The sequence below is a fragment of the Saccopteryx leptura genome, chromosome 3 (genome assembly GCF_036850995.1).
Source record: "Saccopteryx leptura isolate mSacLep1 chromosome 3, mSacLep1_pri_phased_curated, whole genome shotgun sequence".
NCBI lineage: Eukaryota > Metazoa > Chordata > Mammalia > Chiroptera > Emballonuridae > Saccopteryx > Saccopteryx leptura.
The window spans coordinates 190,250,542-190,266,058 of record NC_089505.1 but is presented as its reverse complement, the minus strand read 5'-3'; the positions used below and the strand labels follow the sequence as shown (position 1 = coordinate 190,266,058).

Sequence of the window (15,517 nt, the reverse complement as noted above, 5' to 3'; positions counted from 1 at the left end):
GCTGGTTGACAAAGTCACCGCAGTGAAGAACAATGGCTGCGGGTTGACAAAGTCACCACAAAGGAAAGGCACAACGATACTTTCCCCTTTGACTTTTTGAATTAATCTGGTCTTATATCCCCCCTTTTCTGGGTGTGTGCTATTATTTACGGCACAGGGATAATAGTACTGTGCTTTCCCTGTAGATTCGTAGTAATTTCTTTGAAAATGAGACAGAGGGTGTGAGTTCCACAGAAAAGCCTGTAAGCCCCTTGAACTGGGCTCATAAACATAAGAGGCTGGCTATGATATCCCTCGTAAAGGGTTAAGTTTGTAGGAAAATTTCTTCTTATTAATCATGTTAGAAAGAATAGATTGTGACCTGTATATGGATAGGAGGCAGTGGCTGTGCACAGAGCACCTTTCAGCCTTCACTTAATTCATCATCTTTCCTCCCTAGCCTTTTCATGTGATAGAGTAGAGAAACTTTCCTTTCTTCTTGCTTACCTGACCTGCAGATGGTGGAACACTCTGAGAAGAATATAGTTAGAACTAAACTAGTGTGTGAATATAGTAAATAAATAAAATTTGACTAGACAATAGAATCTTAGGTAAGGTGTTATGGAATGGCCCGTTGCGTGGCCTGGGATGGGAGCGCAGTCGGCAAGAAAAGAATCTTTTGCTAAGAGATTTGTTTTACGACTGAAGGCAGTTGCTGGGCTTTCTCAGTGAGACATTCTCATGAGATTTTTGTATTTTTCAAGAATAAGGAGAGGAATGTGGTGAAATCCATAGAAGCAATAGCAATTAATGCCTTCTGATATTATGTTGCTACTAAGCTATCTTGCAGGTGCACTCTATATATCTTTAAGCAAAAGTTACTCTTGATGTTATGACAATTTCTTAATAAGCAAGCCTTTTGAAGTCTTGTGAGAAAAATTAGGACACTGCATGAACTCAAGGCCATTTGCCTGAGCAAGCGGTGGTCCTTTGCTAGTCCTTGATGATTTCGTCTGCTAATCTCTCTCTGCGCCCTTGACTCACAACAACAGTAAAGTAGAGTTATTAATTAGTACTAATCTTTTAGAAGTTTGTACCAATATTGTTATTGCTATTGTATAACTGTACTTTGAATAACTTACCACCTGATTTATAGTTTATATATGAATTAACTGTTATCTGGAAACATGTAGTGAAACAAAATACCATGTGATTGTAACTTAGTGTGTGTGCATAAAAAGAAAGCTAGACCAGCATTTGGCAGAGATGCCTGGCAGTAAATGCTAACTAGAGAATAAAGAGAAAGAAAAGAATTCGGCTCTCTCACTCGATTCGTGCTGATGCCGTCTCTTCCTGTGGGACCACTGGATTCCCCCCGGGGCTGGACCCCGGCATATATGAGAACGCAATCAATGAGCAACTAAGGTGCTGTAATGAAGAATTGATGCTCCCTCTTCCTGTCTGTCTGTCTTTATCTGTTCCTCTCTCTGACTCTCTCTCTCTCTCTCTCTGTCTCTTAAAAAAAAGAAAGCTGTGGAACATAACACAATGGAATACTATGTGGCTGTGAAAAAGAAGGAAACCTTACCTTTTGCGATGGCATGGATGAACCTGGAGATTATTATGTTAAGAGAAATAAGCCAGGCAGAGAAAGACAAATATCATATGATCTCACTTATATGTGGAATCTAATGAATAAGGTGGACTGAGGAACAGAATAAAGGCAGATATGGGGTCACAGGAGGCAGAGGGACAGCTGTCAGAGGGAAGAGGAAGAGGGGATAGGATCAGAGAAGGTGAAAGGATTAGTAAAATTTTATAAACACATCACAAAGATACAGATAACAGGACAGCAAATTTTAGGGAAGGGGGGAGGGAGTTACAGGGAAGAGGAAAAATGGGTATAATGGGGGACACAGGTGTGGGGGTGAGGGTGTTATATTGAGTGGGACACTTGAATCCATGTTAACACAATAAATTAAAATTAATAATAAGAAGAAGAAGAAAGAAAAAACTAGTCCTGATTCAGGACCAGGCAAAAACAAAACAAAGCAAACAAACAACAACAAAAAAACAAGATTAAAATAAAAATTGATTTATTAAAAAAAAAAAAAAAAAAAGACCCAAAAGGATCAAGCTGTTTCTAAGTATCTGAACTGCATTTCAGAACAAAACTCACAGTTATTTACAGGGATACAATTACATTTAACACCCAAAAAAGTAAAGCTCACAAAGTCTGGCCAATAAAAAATTACCAGGCAGGTAAAGAAAGAAGAAAATATTATCCAAAATGAGAAGAAAAATTGATCAACTGACCCAGAACTAACACATGATAAAGTTACCAGACAAGGTAAGTAAAAGTTGTTATAACACTATTTCTTATATTAAAAAGTTAGAGGCATGGAAGATATAAAAATGACCACAATTAAAATTCTAGTCTGAAACATGCCACACAATTTAAATATATATAATTATTTTTTTCAATTATACTTCAATAAAGGTGAAAAAATTGATAGAACAAGCCCTGGCCATGTAGCTCAGTCAGTAAGAGCATTGTCCCAAAATGCCAAGGTTGTTGGTTCTACCCCTGTCTGGGCACCTACAGGAGCAACCAATGAATGCACACTAAGTGGAACAACAAATGAGTGCTTCTCTCTCTCTCCCTGTTTCTCTAAAATCAATCAATAAAAAAATTGAGAGAATAAGTAGACAAAATGTTTTTAAGATTTTATTTATTTACTTTTAGTGAGAATAGAGAGAGAGAGAGAGAAGGAGGGAGCAGAAGGAAGCATCAACTCCCATATGTGTCTTGACCAGGAAAGACCAGGGTATTGAACCGGCAACCTCAGCATTCTAGGTTGATGTTTTATCCACTGTGCCACCACAGATCAGGCAAGTAAATGAAAGTTAAGGAGACTTAAATAATAGAATCAACCAACTTGACCTAACTGACATGTATAAAATCCCCCCACCCCAACAATGGCAGGATACTCTTTAAGAACACAGAAACTTTAACAAGAGAAGCCATTAAACAATTATTAATAGTTTCAAAAGAATTCAAATCATAATTAGTATATTATTTGACCACAATTGAATTAAATTAAAAATAAAAAGTCCTTAAATATTTGAAAACTAAATAACACATGAGTCAATAAAGAAATCACAGGGCACTTAGAAAGTATAGTACTAAATGCATATATTTGAAAACAGGAAAAGTCTCTGAGCAGTTGCCACCTTAAAAACCTGGAAAAGAGGTCCTGGCCAGTTTGCTCAGTGGTAGAGCATCAGCCTGGCGTGCAGGAGTCCCGGGTTTGATTCCCGGCCAGGGCACACAGGAGAAGCGCCCATCTGCTTTTCCACCCCTCCCCCTCTCCTTCCTCTCTGTCTCTTTCTTCCCCTCCCGCAGCCAGGGCTCCATTGGAGCAGGGTTGGCCCAGGAGCTGAGGATGGCTCCATGGCTTCTGCCTCAGGTGCTAAAATGGCTCTGGTTGCAGCAGAGCGGCACCCCAGATGGGAAGAGCATTGCCCCCTGGTGGGCATGCCGAATGGATCCCAGTCAGGCACATGAGGGAGTCTGACTGCCTCCCCGTTTCCAACTTCAGAAAAATCCAAAAACGAAACAAACAAACAAACAAACAAAAAAAAAACCTAAAAAAGAAGAACAAAATAAACTATAAAAAACTGAAGAAAAGAAAGAATAAAGATCAATGTGGAAAGCAATGAAATAGTGAACAGGAAAATAATATAGAAAATCAATGAAATAAAAAGCTGGTTCTTTGAGAAGACCAATTTCCATTGATAAAACCTCCTGCCAGACTGATCAGGAAAAAAAGAGAAAAGATTTGAATTACCAATATCATGAATGAGAGAGATGAGATCAGTACAGAACATATAACTGCAAATCCCTACAGTCACTAAAAGAGTAAGAAGGGTACATTATAAAAAACTTTATGCCAATAAATTTTAAAAGTTAAATGAAATAGAAAAATGTCTTTAAAAACCTAAACTATCAATGCTTAGTCAGGAAAAAATAGATACTTTGAATACCCCTCTATCTATTAAGTATATTGCATATAGAGTTTAAAACCTTCTCAAAAAGAAAACATTAGGCCCAAATGGTTTCCCTGGTGTATTCTACAAAACATTCAAGGAAGAAATAATACCAATTTTTCACCAACTGACCCACAAAATTGGAGAGGAGGGTATACTTCCCTACTTGTTTTGGAAATCCAGCATTAACCTGATATTAAAACCAAATAAAAACTTTACAAGCTAAAGAAAACTACAGACCATTATCCATCATGAAAATGATGCAAAAATTTAAAAAATAATGCAAAATTTATAAACAAAATTTTAGTAAATAAGATCCAGCAATAAATAAAAACAATGTATCATGATTGTGTTTATTCCAGGAATGCCCAATTTGTTTAACATTTGAAAATCAATCAATGTAATTCACCATATATAACAAAGTATGTATGAAAAACCATGTGATTATCTTCACATATGCTGAAAAACCACTTGGCAAATTCCAACATCTGTTTCTGATTTTGAAAAACACCTTGCAGATGTGTGTTTTGCTGGTTCTTTCTGAGATCTGCAGATCTTTCTCTTACAGATACCCTGCTTGATCTTCACCACTTTAGGAAATTTCTTCACCTATTTTATAATTCTTTCACTGAAAATGGAGTTTTCATTTTACTCCTCTGTCTTTAAATGCCATCTTCATATTGGAAGGGTCTAAGATTCATGCAAGATATGGGCAGGGCCAAGGCAAGTAATTATCTGTGATTAATGGATTCATTCTTTGTTAAATGACTTCCTATTCACCAGGCAATCTAAGTCTCTACCCAGAAGTTTCTATATACTGGGACTTTATTGGAAGTCAATAATCACATCTACAGCCTGACTGGGTGGTGGCGCAGTGGATAGAGCATCGGACTGGGATGCCGAGGACCCAGGTTCGAGACCCCAAGGTCGCCAGCTTGAGCGCGGGCTCATCTGGTTTAAGCAAAGCTCACCAGCTTGGACCAAAGGTCGCTGGCTCGAGCAAGGGGTTACTCGATCTACTGTAGCCCCACGGTCAAGGCACATATGAGAAAGCAATCAATGAACAACTAAGGTGTTGCAACGAAAAACTGATGATTGATGCTTCTCATCTCTCTTTGCTCCTGTCTGTTCCTATCTATCCCTCTCTCTGACTCTCTCTCTGTCCCTGTAAAAAACAAAACAAAACAAAAAACAGCGGAAAATAAAAAATCACATCTACAGCCTGACCTGTGGTGGCACAGTGGATGAAGTGTCGACTTGGAATGCTGAGGTTGCTGGTTCGAAACCCTGGGCTTGCCTGGTCAAGGCACATATGGGAGTTGATGCTTCCTGATCCTCCTCCCCATTTCTCTCTCTCTCTCTCTCTCTCTCTCTCTCTCTCTTCTCTCTAGAATAAAATAAATAAAATCTCTTAAAAAATCACATCTACAGAATCTACCAGTCTTGACAGGTAAATTAATGTCCTTGCCTCTCATAGGACATTCCTGTATATAATTATGCATCCTGAAAAAGGGTCATGAAAACACACCACTCATAAAATAGGGTCTGTTAGAGAAAAAAAACTCACAAGTGGAAAGTAGTTGAGTGCAGGCAAGTATCTGAAGTTGGGCCAGGCATAGAGGGTCTACATGCACTGTGACCAACATGTCAATCTAGCAGAGCCCCTGTGCCCTTACTTTATATATTTATAGTGATGAGCAGAGGTGGATTAAGGTTGGCTGAGGCCCAGGGTGCAGAAGAAAACATTGGGCTCCTTAAAAAAAAGAGAGACAGGGAAAATAAAAATACGTGTTAACCATATTTTTAAATAAATAAAAAATATTATGTACTATTAATGTTAAAATTGTACATATGAAACCAAACTTGGTGTCTAGAAAAAGTGTAAAGTTGGGGTTTTGTGGGGCCCTTCAGAAGTCAGGGCCCAGGTGCGCGCCCGATACGCCTGCCGTTAAATCTGCCTCTGGCAATGAGGTCTTGTGAGTTGAAGTGGAGAAGTGAAGTGCTTGAAGTGCTATGACTCTAAGGAAAGCTGCCTGGTCAGAAAGGGGAGCCTCCAGAGTCCCATGGCTGGTGTCTGCCTATTTGATTGAGCAATTCAGACCTGCTGAGCCAGTTCTCTGCCAAATGACTAAAATGAATGAAAAACAAGATGAACATCCAGCACCATCCAGATTTGTCTCTCTCCAGATGTTCTGGAGAAGTGATTTGATATATCAGTTACCTGAATTTAGGTATGTATTTCCCAATCATGCTGTAACGGATTTTTATTTTTACTATATTAATTTTAGTTGCTACTGAAAATGAAGACAATTGTCTTAGACCTATAACCACACTGGCTCTCCATTTCCTTATCTTTTGAAAAAAGAGAGGCAAGAGGTTGAGGTTAATGTTATTTGATAGTTATTATCCTGTCACAAGTGGATTTAGTTGAAAGATGTAGTGCCATTCCTAAAAGTGTTCTGTTTTATACTGTGAAGTCTAGCTTTCTGCACTGCATTTAACAGGAAGGCTAATATTTGAATCCCTTTCCACCTGGAGATTTGGTTGTTTGGATAGCAGTACAATTATTTCCAAATTTAGTAAGAACAGTTAACCACCAGAGGGCAGTCAGCTCCCAAGGCAGCAGGAGTCAGCAAGTCTCAAAGGGACAACAAGGTATATATTCACATGAAGTGCACCTGCTATATAACCCATCTACCATTCTTTTGACATTGTTTCTGTAAATGCTGACTCTAATATGCAACGTGTAGATAAACAGCATGTTTGTATAACAATCCTAGGAACTGACTTCAAAGGATGCAGACCCTGACCTTCAGGCTTTCCAGCTCTGGGAGATTTGCTGACCATAAAACCAGGACGATGTAAAACCAAGATGATGCACACCAGACCACCAGCTGACTGGTTTTGAGGTCCTTATCAGAATAGACTCTGCTGGTCTGCATGTGGAAAACTTTTCAACATCCTCCCCTTGATTCCATTGCTCTGTTTTCTCTCTCCCTCCTTATAAAAACCTCTGCCTGCACTGAAATGTTGAGATGGTCTTTGGGATGAGAGTGCCCCATCTTCTCAAGCTGTTGGCACTGGAATGAGCCCTCTGTTCTCATATCAGCATCCGTCTCTCGAGTACTGGCTTTCAAAGTGGCAGGCAGCCGAACCTGGGTTTTAAAATTCTTATTTTAACTAAACTTCATTAAAATTTTATTGCCTGCTAAAATTATGTGATCCAATTCTGATGTGTGTATGCATGCTGGGGGTTGTTTTCCCACACCACTGAGTAATTCTCAGACACCAAGTGGGTGTCCTACAATTTAACTCAACTCTCACGCTATATGCCAGAGAGATTCCACATATTATGGACTCTGTCCTATGAGACTGCTCCCCACCCCCACTTCAGATTCCAACTGCAATTCCAGATAGTCACCTGGGCTTCTGACCTACCCGCTATAGACTGTGGGTTCCAACAACCTCTTCCTTGTGTTTGATTGAGTTGCTAGGACGGCTCACAGAACTCAGAGAAATGTACTCCCCCAGCACCTCCATTTATTCACCAACCTGGAAGCTCTCTGAATTTCCTCCTTGTGGGGTTTATGGAGGCTTCATTACATAGACTTGGCTGATTCAAGCTTCAGCTCCTTTCCCCTCTTCAGAGGTCAGGTGAAGCACCAGCCCCCTAATCACATGGTTAATGCTTCAGGCAACTAGGCTCCATCCTTAGGTTCGGTCCAAAAGACACCTTTATCCATCTCACCACTTAGGAAATTAAGGGTTTTAGGAGCTCTGAGCCAGAAACAGGAATAAAAGCCAAATGTGTATTTTTTTATTATAAGTTACAAATATCACACCTGCCTACTTCACTTTATGTTCTGTATTGTACTGGGAGTTCAACAACTAATAATGCCTTTTAACAGCTCACAGCTAAAATATGCCATGTTAAGGAAGAAAGAATGGCCACCCATTCACAATGGGATTTCTTTTCATTCATTCAGCAGGTCAGTATTAGGCACTATGTGCCAGCCAGTGTTCCATGAATTTGGTGCATCAGTTCACAAAGCAAAGATTCCTGACGTTGTAGAACTGACATTCTGGGGGGAGGATAGAGGCAATAAAAAACAAAAATAAATAAGTAAAGTATGAAAAGTGTTAGGTGATAAGTGCTGTTGTTGTAAAGTACCCATACCTCAATTCCACAGGTTTACATAGAGACACCAAGTCCAGATGAATTTTGAAGAGTTTTATTAAAGGAGGAGATTTATTAAATATGCCGGCTGCATATGGCTGACATGGGGCAGTTGCAAACCCAAATCATGTGCCCCTTTGCACAGCCCTTGTGGCAGGTTATATACCTTTGTTCACACACACACAGGTTGGCGGGAAAAGTCAGAAGGGGATGGGACATAATTCATTAGCAAGCTTACAATATTTGTCTGTAGGACCTATAAAAATATTTCTACACATCAAAACTTATAAGGTAACACAATAGCAAAAATGTTATTCCACATATTAAAAGATATTCCTAAATTTTCTAGTGTTCATTTGCCATTCCTTTGTTTAGAGATACACACACCAGCCACATGCTTTCAGGAGGAGAGGGGTACTTTCCATGGCACTAGGGGATAAATGCCTGCAAATATTCATCAAATAAGAAAAGGTTTTTTCTCAACCTTTCTCTTCCTGCATCTGGCTAGCTATTTACCTGCTTCCTTACAGGTGTAGGGGAAGGATGGGAATCTAAATCTCCTTCCCCTTTTCATTTACAATACAATGCTATCAGCCATCCTGAGTTGGTGCTAATCGCACAAGTATAGAAATCACATCTACAAAATCTCTCTGCATGCCTAGCCCAAATTAATAAAATGTTCTATAAGTTTCCTAAAATATTAATATTAATTCTGTAGCTTTTTGGTACCTTACTACAACATGAAAGAAAGGAAAAGCAGAACTGAGTAGGGGCGTAGAGAAAATTGGGGTTCAGGTTCTAGGTAGGGTGGTTGGAATAGGCCTTCAGAGGGCAGATTTGACCAAATTGAGATGACAGAATAGGCTATTTGGCTCTCTGGGAAAACAGCATTACAGGCAGAGGAAACAAGCATGAGAGGGTCCTAAGGAAAGAGCGTCTCCAGCAGTAGATGAGGTTGAGGTCAAAAGAGGCAGATAACAGAAAGACATTGGTTTTATCTGTGAGTGAAATGGGAAGGCTCACAGGATTCTGAGCAGAGGAAGGTAATTTTTAATTTTATTTATTTCTTTATTTTTACAGAGATAGAGCGAGAGTCAGAGAGAGGGATAGACAGACAGGAACACAGAGAGACGAGAAGCATCAATCATCAGTTTTTCGTTGTGGCACCTTCATTGTTCACTGATTGCTTTCTCATATGTGCCTTGACTGTGGGGCTACAGCAGACTGAGTAAGCCCTTGCTCAAGCCAGCAACCTTGGGTCCAAGCTGGTGAGCTTTGCTCAAACCAGATGAGCCCGCGCTCAAGCTGGCGACCTCGGGGTCTCGAACCTGGGTCCTCCGCATCCCAGTCTGATGCTCTATCCACTGCGCCACCGCCTAATCAGGCGAGGAAGGTCATTTTTAAAGGGTCACTCTGGCTGCAATGTTAAGAATTGTCTCCAAGAGACTTATCTCCTATAGAAGCTTCCAAATATTGTATTTATCAGCTCATCAAAAGCACAGACTAGCCTGACCAGGCAGTGGCGCAGTGGATAGAGCATCGAACTAGGATGTGGAAGGACCCAGGTTCGAGACTCCGAGGTCGCCAGCTTGAGCGCGGGCTCATCTGGTTTGAGCAAAAGCTCACCAGCTTGGACCCAAGGTCACTGACTTGAGCAAGGGGTTACTTGGTCTGCTGAAGGCCCGCGGTCAAGGCACATATGAGAAAGCAATCAGTGAACAACTAAGGTGTCGCAATGTGCAACGAAAAACTAATGATTGATGCTTCTCATCTCTTCGTTCCTGTCTATCCCACTCTCTGACTCTCTGTCTCTGTAAAAAAAAAAAAAAAAAAAAAAAAGCACAGACTACTTGGCTGTAAAAGAAGAAGAAAATATTACTTTTCTGACAGCATGTATGGACCTGGAGAGTATTATATGATAGATACGTGAATTTACCAGGAATTCCAAACTGCCCTCTTGATGTTCCGCTTATCTGTCAGACCTCACCCTTACTGGACTATCGCCCCCGAGGCAGAGAAATTCCAAGAGGCTGGCAAGCCTCCCAAGGAGGAGCATTCTGGACATACCAGGACTTTTGATTCAACACCCACAGGCTCGAAATTCTTCCTTGCCCTATAAATTCACTCCTAATCTGTAACCCGTGCTCTTCTCCCAGAAGTGCCGGGCAGGGTTCCTTTCTTCCTTTAAATAAAGCCTGTTACTCTGGTCTTTTGAACTCCCATGGATTCCAACATTATGCTAGGTGAAATAAGCCAGTCAGAGAAAGACAAGTACTATAAGATTTCACTCATATGTGGAATCTAATGAACAATATAAACTAACAAATAAAATAGAAATAGAATTATATAGATACAGAGAACAAACTGACAGCTGTCACAGTGGAGGGGGGTTTGGGGGGCAGGGTGAAAAAAGTAAAGGGATTAAACAAAAACAAACAAAAAAACACAAAACAAAAAAAACCTCATTGGTGATTACCAAAGAGAACGGGGAGGGTAGGGGGAGGTAAAAGAGGGTAAAGGGGTGATAAATAGTGATGAAAGGAGGTTTGACTTGGGGTGGTGAACGCACGATACAATATACAGATGATTATAGTACTATAGACCTGAAACCTATTGTGAAGCCAGTATCCAAGGCCACCATCACAGCTGCCTGGCCCATGCAGGTCCGCATTGGATTTGGACAGTCGGTAAAGAAACAAGGGAGCCAAAAGCTGGTGGGCCATCATCTTTAATCCTAGCTTGCACCCGGCGGGCAAGTAAAAACACACACTGGGCTCCAAAACCCACTCACATTCAGTGCTCACAAAGCTACTGAGTTATCCGAGTTTCCTAGAATCAAAGGTTTCTAGCTCACCAGCCTTATTCACCTCTGTTCCTGTAAAGCCAGTAGCCACGGCCACCATCACAGCAGCCTGGCCCATGCAGGTTCTCACTGGATTCGGACAGTCGGCAAAGAAACAGCAGAGCGAAAAGCTGGAGGGCCATTATTTTTAATTCTAGCTTGCACCCGGCGGACAAGTAAAAACACACACTGGGATCCAAAACCCACTCACATTCAGTGCTCACAGAGCTACTGACTTATCCGAGTTTCCTAGAATCAAAGGTTTCTAGCTCACCAGACTTATTCACCTCTGTTCCCCATCTCCTTCCTTCTCCCTGCACAAACTCTGCACTTACTGGCTTCTCACTCAACACTCCGCCATCTTGGCTGCCTCTCCTGGCCTCCTCCACGTGGCCTCTCTCTGCTCTGCTGTCTCCTCTAATGTTAATCTCAGGAACCAAGAGAGCAAGCTCCTGTTCTGCCCTCATTTTTGTCTGTAGATTCATAACCTTTAATACAATATACAAAATAGGAAAGTCTCTAATACAAAGTCACTTATCAGAGATATGATGGGATTGTACCACCCCACATCAAAAAGGGTGGGAAAGGCTTAATCCCAAAACCAAGCCCCAGGCTACAAGGATTCTGCCTGCCCACAGCCTGCCCCCAACACACATTAATATCACCTGGGCAACAGCTTTCACGTGGGCAGCGCCATCTTTAACAAAGTGAGCATAATATATTTTATCTGCCCAACAGTTCCCCATCTCCTTCCTTCTCTCTGCTCAAACTCTGCACAAACTGGCTTTTCCTTCAGCACTCTGCCATCGTGGCTGCTTCTCCAGGCCTCCTCCACATGGCCTTTCTCTGCTCTCTGCTCTCTAATGCTAATCTCAGGAACCAAGAGCACAAGCTCCTGTTCTGCCCCCACTTTATAGTGTAGAAATCAAAACCTTTAATCCAATATACAAAATAAGGAAGTCTCTAATACAAAGTCACTTATCTGAGGCTGTAAAGCCAGTATCCAAGGCCAGGGCCACCACTATCAAAGCAGCCCGGCCCATGCAGGTTCGCATTGGATTCAGACAGTCGGTAAAGAAACAACGGAGCCAAAAACTGATGGGCTGTCATCTTTAATTCTAGCTTGCACCCGGCGGGCAAGTAAAAATACACACTGGGCTCCAAAACCCAGTCACATTCAGTGCTCACAAAGCCAATGACTTATCCGAGTTTCCTAGAATCAAAGGTTTCTAGCTCACCAGACTTATTCACCTCTGTTCCCCATCTCCTTCCTTATCCCAAATACAAACTCTACACAAACTGGCATCTCACTCAGCACTCCGCCATCTTGGCTGCTTCTCCTGGCCTACTCCACGTGGCCTCCTTCCGCTGCTGGCTCTACTCTCTCTTCTGAAGATAATCTCAGGAACCAAGAGCCCAAGCTCTCATTCGCCCCCATTTTATAGTGTAGCTTCACAACCTCTAATCCAATATACAAACAGGGAATTCTCTAATACAGACACTTCTCTGAGGCATGATTGGATTGTACCGCCCCACATCAAAAAAGGGTGGGAAAGGCTTAATCCCAAAACCAAGCCCCAGGCTACAAGGATTCTGCCTGCCCAGAGACACACATTAATATCACCTGGACAACGGCCTCCACGTGGGCAGTGCCACTTTAACAAAGTGAGCATAATACATATTATCTGCCCAACAGAGGCATAATTTGATTGTACCACCCCACATCAAAAAGGGTGGGAAAGGCTTAGTCCTAAAACCAAGTCCTAGGCTACAAGGATCCTACTTGCCCACAGCCCGCCCCCAACACACATTAATATCACCTGGGCGACAGGCTTCCATGTAGGCAGCGCCATCTTTAACAAAGTGAGCATAATATATTTTATCTGCCCAACACCTATATAATTTTATTAACCAATGTCCTCCCAATAAATTCAATAAGGTGATTAAAAGCACAGAGAATGACAGTTAAAGGGCAACCATATTTTGTCAGCATTTAGCTAATAGCCAATTCAGAGATATCCTCACTGTACCATGTGCTAGGCACTCTGCCAAACATATTACATACCTTCTCATTGAATCTTTTCTATACCTTTATGATACTGTCCTCATTATTATCTCTACGTATTTATTTTTATTTTTTATCTCTATGTATTTTAAAGACAGGAAAAAGAGATTGTAACAGTTTGTGACTGGTCCAAGATTTAGATCAAGTAAATGGAACTCCTGAAAGCTGTAACTTGAAGAACTCCACTTACACATGTGAAGAAACACAATTTAAGTAAGGCTTAGTCCTCTAGTACTAAAGACCATGATGGTTGGGGAGCTGGGATGAACATGTTTGATTTCAACCACCACCAGCTTCTTTAAAGTTCTATCCACTGTACCACTAACTTACCAACATGGCAACTGGGCTGACATCTGTATCGCTGATTTCTAAGTTTCCCTCTAGAGCTTGGCCTCTGTGTGGTCTATTCTGTACAGTTTTGGGCTTTTAAGGAGGCAGCACCCATCACTGAACCAAGTTTTCTGTAGGGGAGTCCCCTTGAACTGCAGTGGTTAAAAAACCCACTCAGGCAGTGCCGCTGGGAGGAATGTTTCAGGTCTGGTGCTAGTCAGTGAAAAGGTAAGCAAAGAAATCCAAAGTGTTTATAAACTTTAATAGCCATTTTGAAGAGTAATTTTATGTCTGCTGAAGCAAATAAATTTGGGCTTATATTTAGTATACCTTGTTTTTAAACTTCATTTTTAATAAAATTTATTTTTGTAGTGTTTTACTTGAGAGGCTGAATACACGGACAAGAGGTCCAACCATGTATAAAAATAGAACTCTGACCCATAATCTGCCGCAGTGACCAAAAGCTACAAAATTAATATTAATATTTTAGGAAGCTTGAAGAACATTTTATTAATTTGGGCTAGGTGTGCAGAGATTTTGTAAATGATATTTGTACTTGTGTGATTAGCATAAAACCAAGATGGCTGATGGCATTGTGTTGTAAATGCAAAAGGGAAACTTGTATTGTCTAACCTTCCACCACACCTGTGGCAAAATGGATGAATAGCTAGCCAGGTGCAGGCAGAGAAAGATTAAATTAAGCCTTTTCTTATATTAATTGGCCATTTACAGGCATTTGTCCCCATGGAAACTACCTCTCTCCTCCAGAAAGCACGTAGTTAATGTATGTATCTCTGGACAAAGGAATAGCAAATGAACACTAAAAAATATAGGAATGTCTTTTAATATGTAGAGTGACATTTTTACCATTGTGTTACCTTGTAAATTTTAATGTGAAGCAACGTCTTTTTATGAATCCTATAGGCAGATGTTATAAACTTGCTAATGAATTGTGTCCCATCCCCCCCTTACCCCCCTTCATCCTTTTCCTAAACCTGTGTAGGTGAAAACAAAGGTTATTAGCTTATGCCCGTGATATCAGGCTTTTTCCCTGACCATGTATAATTAAGAATATATAACCATCCCCTAGAATATTATAGATACACACGATTTGGGACTGCTCCATGTAAACTATATGCGGCCGGCATATTTAATAAATTTCCTCCTAATAAAACTTTTCAAAACTCATCTAGACTTGGTGTCTCTACGAAAACCCGCGGAATTGTTAATTGGGTACTTAACAACAGCAGCAACCTGTATAGGAAAACAACTCCTTATCTACAGTAATCAGCCTACGAAGGCAGCCTTACAGGAAACCAGATTGCCAGTTTAGTAACAACCCAGGAAGCTAACAGTCATTTCTCTGACAGGTGACCCCAAATGGCCACAACTTGATTAATAACTGACAGCTTCCTTGATTTTTGTTCCTGCTTCCAACTTAGAAGCAGGGAAAGCAAAACATGGCTTGCCGATCACATAGGATGCCCCGCTTCTAATCAGCCAACCTACAGCTCACCATGCCAGCAGCCTGCGTTGAGTGCACACCTGGCATCTTCCCTTCTTTCCACTCCCAACCTTCCCCACTCCTCTGCCTGCCTTTGAGTCTAACAAAATGCAAGCGGTGAGGAGCTGATTCTGTCTACAGCAAGCTCTGAGTAAAATGCCTTTGCGTTTGGTTGGCCTTTACTTATTCCCACACACCAGGGAAAAAAGTAAATAAAAATTAAAAAACAAAACAAAACAAAACGAAACAGGGGTCCTCGACCACAGACAGCCTGATGAGCGCCGCCCTGCGGTCCGGAGGTCGTCTCCAGACAGGGGCCTTGAGAGCAAGGGAGGGAGCATCCCAGCCACGCCCGGCTGGGAGAGCGAGGATAACATGGTCGCGAGATTCTCTGGTTAGGAAAGGGTCGGCGGAGAGACATGATGGGTGTTTGAGACGAATAACACTAGATACCTTCTGTTCCTTCACACATGTGGGGCTCGGCGTCTCAGCTCCGCCCCCCCCCCCCCCCCCACTGTATGGGCAGAGCTTCCGCCCACGTTGTACGCGCACGCGCACTCTCGGTCCCGC

General features: G+C 41.5%; 1 long non-coding RNA gene across 1 annotated transcript in view; it reads right to left on the bottom strand.

The window, feature by feature from the left end:
- Positions 1–15,501, bottom strand: part of LOC136400425 (uncharacterized) — a 32,007-nt gene extending 16,506 nt beyond the window's left edge. The window contains exon 1 of the long non-coding RNA XR_010750304.1: positions 15,401–15,501. This is a non-coding gene — a long non-coding RNA (uncharacterized lncRNA). The remainder of the gene's footprint in view (positions 1–15,400) is intronic.
- Positions 15,502–15,517: the final 16 nt, after the last annotated feature.